Here is a 7,616-nt window from a genome sequence, read left to right on the forward strand (position 1 = left end):
AGTGTAATGAGAGTCCTAGGGGCGGGGCTGTTCCTTGCGTTATGCCCGGTGCATTGTGGGTTGGCTGAATTGGATTAAGTGGAATTGACAAGGTGACTGTTAACATTACACGTCGGGTACAAACTGAAGGTTTGAAGTCATAAGTCGGTTTACTCTGAGGCGTCTCATCTACAAAAATTTTCAACTCTGGCAATTTTTCAAAAAAATTTCTTCAGTTTAATTTTTTTTTAGCAAATGTGATTATTTTATCATGCGTGACATCGTAGTTACCCCCACATCATCACCATATTTCTTAGAGATTCAACCTCAGTCTTCACAGAAATACGTGATAAATGCAACTAAAGTTTAGATACCAATCTCACGTTTTAGCACATTTAACTTTTATATTGTTGAGCGGATTTCAAAGGACACCCAATCACGGGGTACTTTACTGCACAAGTGCCAGTCTCGGTTGTACAGCAGGAGCTTTAGGAGGAAAAGATGGATCTTGAACTCCTTGGACTTATTTATCGTTCTCTGCCGTCTCCTGTCACTAGTGTTTATTTTATTGTCCGGCACAGGTTGTGGATCATCCGTCCCTACATTTGCTAACACATCGTAATCCTGCCTCGACTTGATGACACACATAAGACAAGCGGACGCAGTCGTTGGTGGGTGGGGCCGTGAGCCTATAGCGTCGCATGTGGATGACGTCTCCACGTGTCGCAATGTTTCCTCTGTCCAGCGCACGGCTCCCACTCCTGATTTGTTCGGCCGGGCAAAGAAGCAAAACGGCGAGACAAAGTCGGACACACAGGTGGGAATCTTCGGCGACGAGGGGAAAACTGGAACATTTTAGAAGGTGACTGGCACTGCGTGGGCCGCTCGACTTTAAACGGTAAGCTCTATGTTTTGGTCGCTTTTACAGTGTTTTGCCAGCGGCTCGGCGAATCTTATTTTCATTTTTTTTTTCCAGTTTTCTACCCAGTTTACTCCTGCACAGGGTCAAATGGCTCTATTGGAGCCGATCTCAGCTAGTATAAGGCGCAAGGCCATCGCAGGACACACTCTTGGACTAATTTAGGATCGCCAATTTACTTACCCTGCATGTTTTTGTACTGTGGGAGGAAACCCACGGAAACACGGAGAGAACATGCAAACACCACACAGGGAGGACCCGGGATGCGAAACCTGTTTCTCATTAATTATGAGTGTATTGTGAATGACGGGGGTGGCTCACTTCCAGTTGGTCCGGTGTGGAAATTTTCTGACTCGTAGTTGGGGTGTTATGAAGATATAGCTGCTCCGTGAAATGCACCTTTTGATGCTGTGCAGGCGCATTAGGGCTTGATCGTCACGGATCCTTTAGGTCACCGTTACACTTTTTTTTTTCATTTCACGCATGCGCCATGGCGTCCTGGCTGTCTATTACGTAAATGCGCAGCCTTTCGCTCTCCCTTTCAGTCCCACGCAGCGCCGGCTTGAAGGCCACCATCAGATTTTACGGACGTCTTACGTGCTGCTGGCGTTTAGATGCGGAGCTTTATATTGGAAAGCGGGCAGTAAACTTAAAGGGCTGCCGAGAAATGCCACTTTTCACAAAGTGTTTAATTTTAACTTCAACCAGTTTGATGCGCTTACAACGTTCTTCTTAGTGATCGTTTCAATTCCTTAACAAGTTCGTACGAAACATGAAACGTGTAGCGTATGACGGAAGTGTAATAAAATACCAATAATAATAATAAGAAGAAGAGTACACCAAATGGTGGCACTGTAAAGGATCTGGACTGGTAAATCAAAGGTTGCTGGTTCGAATCCTAACAGTGATAGAAGGAATGCTACTCAATTGGGCCGTTGAGGAAGACCCTCAACCTCCAGGGGAGCTGTTCAAATAGCTGACCTTGCACTCTGACTCAAAATCTCTCTGGAGAGTAAGTTGGTTTATGCGAAAAGTGACAAATTCTTAATATATTAAATTTTATTTGGCGAATAAAGGACTGCATTTTTTTTGTTGTCACCGAAGTGCTATGTGCAATGACATTTAAAGACAAACCTTTATAAAAAAAAAAAAGCTGAAATACCCGACGTTGCCCTGGAGGAAAATAAGGATTTTTTGTAATTGTTTGAGAAAAATATAATAAAAAAAAAACACACATAACTTGACAGATTAAATTTTGTTTTGTGGAGTAATAATACGTTTTTACATATAGAATTTTTGATGACAAAAAGTTTATTGAAATAATATTATTATTAGGTTGATTTAATTCTAATTCCACTACAGCATTGTTACAATGAGATTAATGCAAATGCAAATCTCTCTATTATATATATATATATAAAAAAAAAATCCCGTGGAGTGAATGACTAGTCGACAATGCGTGATCTTTACATTAAGATCACGAAAGACAAATAAAAGAACCGCGAGACTAAAGAGAATGGGTAAAAAAAAAACTGTGTAAAGGGAAGCAGCACACACAGATACAGGTGTCTCAGTGCACATCATTCAATGCACAAAATGTAGATTTACACAATAATGGAACATACGCTATGAGAATCTGTGGACTCGCAACAGTTAAAGCAATGAAAAGTTTAATTTCAAAGAAAATACATTTCGGTCTGGTGTATATTTATGATGAAGGGGAAGCGATCACAACGGTGAGCAGCAGAGACACAAAGTAGGAAAAAGGACAGCGCCTGTAAAGGCTTTAAAAAGATCGAACGAGCAGCGTTATACGTCCTACAAGAAATAATTTAACCACGCCCAGGGCTGTAAATAAAGGGACAAGTATTGTTTTTAGGACGTCACGCGAGACCAGCCAATGAGCCATCATTTCAAACAAGTCCACAGACATCAAACCCTAGCAGTTGTTGGATTGCATCTTTCAGACAAGCATCATGTGCTTCCAGCTCTTAAAACAACGACACGAGACAAGGAAAACATGCAGCTCGCCAACAGCAGGAAGACAGCAGGGGCCTCATGTATAACGCCGTGCGTAGAACTCGCACTATAACATGGCGTAAGCACAAAAGCCGAAATGTGTTTACACACAGAAAAATCCAGATGCAGGAATCTGTGCGTACTCCAACTTCCACGTCCTTCCGTTACATAAATCCCGATCAGCGTGAAAACTAACGCTCGTGCACGCGCATTATGGAACGCCCCAAATCCTCCCAGAATTATGCCTATTTGAATATGCAAATCAATATAAATCGCCCTTAAGCGCAGCCTTCTGTGAAAAGACAATGGGAAAAGCACGGGGGAAATATAAGAATTTCAGTGAATACCACGTGGAGGCAAAGGAAAAAACTATGGCGTTATTTCAGTGCCACTATTCTGAGCACACGTAAAAAAATATCGAGCGCACGTAAAAAAAGATTGCAAGTGCAAGTGTTGCATTTTGAAGAGAAATTTATTTTGAGCGTACAAAAGCTGAATTTGAGTGAACAAAATTCATTGCTGCGTGCAAAAAATGTATTTCAGTGTTTGCGCTTATATACACACACACACAATAGCACCCCCTCTCGCTCAGTTTTTTCATTTGCGCTTGCTCGCAATGTGTTGCTTGCGCTCACAACATTCTCTGCTGCGAGCGCTCAACTCTCTGTACACCGTTATAAGTGTGCCACAAAACCAACCAATCACAGACTTGGTTTCAAAAATTCTGATTGGCTCTTACGGTCTCCAATCAGCTCGCTAGCTGCTGCATTCCGGAAACAGTCAGTTGGCATGGTTGTATAATGCAACTACATTATACTACACCAACGATAGTCTTAACAAATAATATATTTTAAAATAAAATAATTAAAGATATTATCCGCAAATTGGGGTTTAATTGAGTTTAGCTGGATTTAGCTACATTTCGGACTGTTTCCGGAATGCAGCAGCTAGCGAGCTGATTGGAGACCGTAGAGCCAATCAGAATTTTTGAAACCAAGTCTGTGATTGGTTGGTTTTGTGGCACACTTATAACGGTGTACAGAGAGTTGAGCGCTTGCAGCAGAGAATTTTGTGAGCGCAAGCAACACATTGCGAGCAAGCGCAAATGAAAAAACTGAGCGAGAGGGGGTGCTATTGTGTGTGTGTGTATATGGATAAGTGCAAACACTGAAATACATTTTTGCACGCAGCAATGAATTTTGTTCACTCAAATTCAGCTTTTGTGCGCTCAAAATAAATTTCTCCTCAAAATGCAACACTTGCACTTGCAATATTTTTTTACGTGCGCTCAGAATAGTGGCACTGAAATAACGCCATAAAAAACATACTATTTGTTCAAATAAAGCGTGGTATAATCAACAAATGAAGTTGATCGAGTGACATAGCGTGTTGGAGAAACTTGAAAGCTCACATTCACAAAATCGCACAGTGCCGGAAATAAAAAAGAAGTCACATATCAAAGTTGCCGTGAAAAGAAGAGTTGTAGCCCACTGTCTGAGTGTCATATGAAAGTTTATTAAGGTACAGAGAAAAAAGGCACACGGTGGGGAAAAAGCACGAAATGTCAACTTTAATCTCGAATTTTCCATTTTAATCACGTAGTTTATTTTGTAATTTAGTAGAACATTATAAACTTCATCTTAAAATCGTTTAATTAACCAGTTTCTCAAATCACATCGTAATTAAAGTAGCGTTAAATGCTTTGTTTTGTATTTGATCTTCTACTGTATGTGATCTATGTGTGTGAATCACTACTTGCTTCTTAAACTGGCTCTCTTCCTCCAACTGGACACAGAGTCCATTACATTCGTGATATTACAGCTCTCTGAATAACTAAAATACTGAGATGTATACGTGATGTCATTTTCATGATGATAGGAGCTAAAGCACATTATTAAACATGTGTTTCATGAGCCTCGTGCTCATGACAAGCATTTATCTTTTGTCGAAATTTGTCGCTGTGTTTTTAGCTGTGTTGTTATTTTCTCTTTCTGTTTTATATTCAATATATATTGGTGCCGTCCACTGCAGTCAGTGCTTTTCTTTCCCAAGTAACCGATGCCACACAATCAGCTCTGTAATAGGCGTTAAGCCATCTGTAAGCTTAGCGCCGATTCTTCAAAGCGTTTAATTAGAACATTGAAATATCTTACGTAGTACATGTTTAATTATTCTATCCTTCACGACACTCCCAGTGAAGAATATAGATTATTTAAATGAAGTTAAAGTTTTATGTGTATAATTTAACATATTTTGCTTCATTTCACCTTAAAAATGATACCGTCGTTATATGTAAATACGCGCTTTATAAAGTGGCTCAGGTTGTGAGATATTATAACTGTAGTGCAAGTTTACAGTGAGGTGATTGTACTTATAAGTACAAACAGTTCTACAAGGAGCAATTGATTGAGTGCATTTAAAGTTCTTGGGATTAAACTGTTTCTGAACCGCGAGGTCCGTACAGGAAAGGCTTTAAAACATTTTGCAGAGACAGCGTGTGCTTAATGTCGTATACCGATAATTCTCTTTCCGATCAGCTGCTGCTGTGATTCACACTTAGATACAGTGATATAAATACTCCAAGTCATGCAGTGAGAGTAATAAGGAAAAAGATGATCCGCTGTGGCAACTCCTAACGGGAGGAGCTGAAAGAAGAAAAAGAAGAAGAAGGAGGTGCAGTGAGAGTAACAACGCTAAAGCAGTTATGGTATTTGGAATACTATGGCTGTTCCCTGGACCATTATATTGTTACAAGTTAATTACAATCAGATGCATTACACTAATAAACAATATGTGGTTAGTTTCAGTGTATTTATAAAGCCGCGTCATGAAAATAATGAGTAATCACACAAGAACAGTACCATTGCTTTGGCGCTGGGTGCGCCAGTCTGGAAAACCGGCGGAGAACTTGCGTCGACAAGGCATGAGGTACCGTGGAAAAGTGCGTGGCTTTACGCCAAGTGTAGGTTTTATACATCGCGATTTGAACGTGGAAAAGTTCTTACGCAACATTTCTGTGCGTACGCACCGTTTATACATGAGGCCCCAGATGATGCGACGGCATATCCTTAGCGTACGTTCAGCCGCCCCTCCCTTCACAACGCGAGCAGCGTTATTCAGTGATCCCTTGCTATATCGCTTTTCGACTTTCGCGGCTTCACTCCATCGCAGATTTTAAATATAAGCATATATAAATATATATCACAGTTTTTTTGCTGGTTCGCGGATTTCTTCGGACAATGGGTCTTTTAATTTATGGTACATGCTTCCTCAGTTTGTTTGCCCAGTTGATTTCATACAAGGGATGCTGATGGCTGAGAAGCTACCCAATCAGAGCACATATTACATATTAAATAAAACTCCTCAATGATATGCGATATGCTTCCCGTGCGGTGCTTCGCACACTTCAAAGCTGTAACAGCACGTATTGATTTTTGATTGTTTGCCTTTCTCTGTCTCTCTCACTCTCTCTGACATTCTCTGCTCCTGACGGTGAGCAGAGGGGCTGTTTGCTTAGAAGATACGGACGCTCCTCTAAAAAAAATGTTGAAAAGACTACCATCAAATTAATCCATTCATTGCACCGCTTTATCGCGGTGGTTCGCATACATAAAAGCTCAACAGCCCTATTGATTTTTGATTGTTTGCTTTTCTCTCTCTCTCTCTGACATTCTCTGCTCCTGATGCAGACACTCCTTTTGAAGTGAAGATATGTTTGGATTCTTTTAATTGTGAGAAAGAGCTGTCATGTCTGCCTTGTCATGGAGCACAGTTTAAACCTTTGACTAAAGGGTGTTATTTTATGTCTAGAGGGCTCTAATAATGTTAAAAACGTATTTAGAAAGTCGTAAACAGGTATTCTATGCTCTTACTACGAAAATATTAAATTTATAAATAAAGAATGCTACTTTGTGGAAATTCATTTATCTGTCTGGAGTGGATTAACCGCAATAAACAAGGGTTTACTGTATAACTGAGCGGAGAATATTTATAAACAGTGTGGGAGAGTTTCTAAGGGCTTAAAATATATAAAAATAACCATACAAACATATGGTTTCTACTTCGCAGATTTTCACCTAATGCAGGGGGTTCTGGAACGCAACCCCCACGATCGAGGAGAGATTACTGTATGTCTGGCGAGGAAGAGATGTAACCACGCACGGGGCCGAAAATAAAGGACAAGTATTGTTTTTACAAAAATGTTTAAGGTAAAAGTGAAAATAATGCATATGTAACAATTTCCCAGAAAATAAGTCTCTTTAAATTGCATATTGCCTGCCTAAGGTAAAGTCATCCCTGATGGAGGATCGCAGGAATCGTGGGAAAGAGGGGTCCTTTCATCAGATTAGCACTATTTCAGCTGTGGAATGGCCAAATGGGGCAGGCAGCTTGATGAATGAGGTCTCCAGGACTTAAAACAAATCCAAATCATATTATGTGACATCATCTCATGTGACATTCTACTCCATACTTCTAATTTTTTTTAATTATTTTTTTACGGTATTTAAGGATTTATTCTGTTCTATGTATTTATTGTATACTGTATTGTACTGACACCCACTGTACGCCCAACCTACCTGCAAAGGGGTCTCTCTTTGAACTGCCTTTCCCAAGATTTCTTTGATTTTTTTTTCCCTACAAGGGTTTTTTTGGGAGTTCTTTCTGGACTTCTTAGAGGGTCAAGGCTGGGGGGCTGTCA

The 7,616-nt window shown here is 40.2% G+C and overlaps 1 protein-coding gene across 2 annotated transcripts in view; it reads left to right on the forward strand.

Moving 5' to 3' along the window:
• The first annotated feature begins 671 nt into the window (after positions 1 to 671).
• Positions 672 to 7,616, forward strand: part of LOC120528134 (zinc finger protein 501-like) — a 28,049-nt gene continuing 21,104 nt past the window's right edge. The window contains exon 1 of one of the 2 annotated variants that reach the window (XM_039752192.1): positions 672 to 877. The gene's annotated coding sequence lies outside the window, so the exon portion shown is untranslated. Of the gene's footprint in view, positions 878 to 7,083; positions 7,126 to 7,616 lie in introns of those variants that run through there. The other variant, XM_039752193.1, reaches the window with a different exon arrangement.

The sequence above is a fragment of the Polypterus senegalus genome, chromosome 4 (genome assembly GCF_016835505.1).
Source record: "Polypterus senegalus isolate Bchr_013 chromosome 4, ASM1683550v1, whole genome shotgun sequence".
In the NCBI taxonomy this organism is placed as follows: domain Eukaryota; kingdom Metazoa; phylum Chordata; class Cladistia; order Polypteriformes; family Polypteridae; genus Polypterus; species Polypterus senegalus.